The following is a 2755-nucleotide window of genomic DNA, read 5'->3' on the forward strand; positions in this document are numbered from 1 at the left end:
TTTCTCCTTGGGTGTGGCCGGCCCTTTCTTTCCTCTCCTCTCCTTTGTGTGGCCGAAACCTTCTCATGGTGGAGATATCTTTGGTGGCGGGATCTAAGAAGGAGAAGAAGGAGAGAAAAGAAGCCTCTTTTCTAGCATCCTTTGGAGCATGGAGGTGGTGGCCGAACCTCTTCATCCTAGGAGAAGTCTTGATGGCCGAAACTTGTAAGGAAGAAGAAGGTGCTTGGTGGTTCTCATCTCGGAAGATCGTTGCTCACACAACGTCCGAGATTAGAAGAGGAATACGGTAGAAGATCAAGAAGTCTTTCTAAAAGGTATAACTAGTAATTTTTGTTTCCGCATCATACTAGTTATTTTTGGAAATAATACTAAATACAAGAGGCATACGATTATAGAGTTTCGAATTTGTTTTCGATATAGTGTTCTTTTGTTTTTCTTTCCCTTGTGATTTGATTGTTCTTTTCGGTTAACCTAAAGTTATTTTAGGAAATTAAATATTAGCTTTCTATAAAAGGTTTTGTCTAGTCGGTGGTGGTTGCTCCCATATCCAAGAAGGCCATGTGCCTCGCCACGTCAGTACTGGGAACCAATTATGGAAATTAATATTTAATAGAATTAATAACTTAAGGTGACTTGGGTCGAACGTGTTAAGTTCCGCAGGAGATCCAAGTCAAAACCTAAAAGAACAAATAGATTAAGTTTTGGATCAAACGTGTTAAGTTCCGCAGGCGATCCAAAATTTAATTTAAAAGAACACATGGTAGCTAGGAAAAGGTTCAGACCTTTGTACAAAATTTTTGTACAGTGGAACCTCTAGGTTTTCCGAGTAGCAACCAACAGGTATTGAATGTCAAATTCGCTCAACTCCGTTGTCCATTTGATGAGCCGCCCGGACGCTTCTGGATTCAACAGCACTCTCCCCAATGGACTATTCGTCCGGACGATGATGGTATGAGCCAAGAAATAGGGACGGAGGCGCCGAGCGGCGAGGACCAAAGCGAAAGCCAGCTTCTCGAGCCCGGTGTAGCAAGATTCAGCATCTTTTAAAATATGGCTCAGAAAATATACAGGCTCTTCTCCGCTCGCCCTCACTAGTGCCGAGCCGACTGCTTGCTCAGTTGAAGATAAATAGATACAAAGTGGCTCACCCATAGTTGGCTTGGCTAGCACAGGTAGAGAGTATAAGTATGCCTTTAGATCTTCGAACGCCCGATCGTATTCTTCGTCCCAGTGAAACTTAGTGGCTTTGCGCAAGATTTTGAAAAAAGGCAGGCTCCGGTCGGCGGTCTTGGAGATGAATCTGGACAGAGCAGTTATCCGACCGGTCAAACGCTGCACTTCCCTCATATTTCTTGGGGGCGGCATATCTTGTAATGCTTTCACTTTGCTGGGATTTGCCTCGATGCCCCGCTCAGTCACTATGTATCCCAAGAAACGCCCGCCTTTTGCTCCAAACAGGCACTTCTGAGGGTTTAGCTTAACTTCATATTTCCGTAGCGTTCGGAAAGTTTCCTCCATGTCTTCTAAGAGATCGGCCGCTCGGACGAACTTGATGAGAATGTCGTCCACGTATACTTCTAGATTTCGCCCGATCTGCTCTTTGAACACTTTGTTCATCAAGCGCTGATAAGTGGCTCCCGCGTTCTTCAGTCCGAACGGCATCACATTATAGCAATAGGTGCCGTCGGCTGTGACGAAGCTGACTTTTTCTTGATCTTCTCGGGCGAGCGGCACTTGATGGTAACCTTGATATGCGTCGAGCATGCATATCAACTCACAGCCGGTCGTAGAATCCACCAGTTGATCGATCCGAGGTAGAGGATAAAAATCTTTTGGGCAGGCCTTGTTAAGATCCCGGAAATCGATGCACACTCTCCATTTGTTGCCCGGCTTGGACACTAATACCACGTTCGCCAACCAGCTGGGGAACTGGACCTCGCGTATGTGGCCGGCCTCCAGGAGTTTCTCGACCTCCGCTCGGATGATTGCATTTTGTTCGGCGCTGAAGTCCCTCTTCCTTTGCTTCACCGGCCGAGCGTCCGGTCGGACGTGGAGCTCATGCTGCGCTATACTCGGTGAAATTCCGGGCAGCTCATGCGTCGACCAGATGAAGACATCGCAATTTCTCTGGAGGTTTTTGATCACTTCCTTTTTTCGGCTCGCCTCCAGATCAGCCACAATGAACGTTGTGGCTTCCGATCGGATCGGGTGAATCTGCACCTCCTCTTTTTCTTCATAAACCAAAGAGGGAGGTTTTTAAGTTATAGCGTTCACCTCGATCCGTGGCGTCTTCCAGGCGGAATTGGCTTCTGCTCGGACCATCTCGACGTAACATCGCCGAGCCGCTAGTTGATCTCCTCGTACTCCCCCCACTTTGTCTTCAACCGGGAACTTGATTTTCTGGTGGAAGGTGGAGACGGCCGCTCGGAATTCACTGAGAGCCGGTCGTCCCAGGATGACATTGTTACGCTGACGGAGAGTCCACCACAATGAAATTTGCTGTACGCGTCCTCCTGAGTGGCTCTTCCCCCAGCGAGATAGCCAGTCGGATCTGTCCGACTGGCAGGACTTCATTGCCCGTAAACCCGTAGAGGGGGGTTGTCATGGGTAGCAGCTCGGCTCGATCAATTTATAGTTGATCGAAGGCTTTTTTGAATACGATATTGACCGAGCTTCCTGTGTCAATAAAAACGCGGTGAATAGTATAGTTGGCTATTACCGCTTTGATAAGGAGAGCATCGTCATGCGGCACTTC

This window comes from Zingiber officinale, chromosome 6A (genome assembly GCF_018446385.1).
Source record: "Zingiber officinale cultivar Zhangliang chromosome 6A, Zo_v1.1, whole genome shotgun sequence".
NCBI classification, from domain to species: Eukaryota; Viridiplantae; Streptophyta; class Magnoliopsida; order Zingiberales; family Zingiberaceae; genus Zingiber; species Zingiber officinale.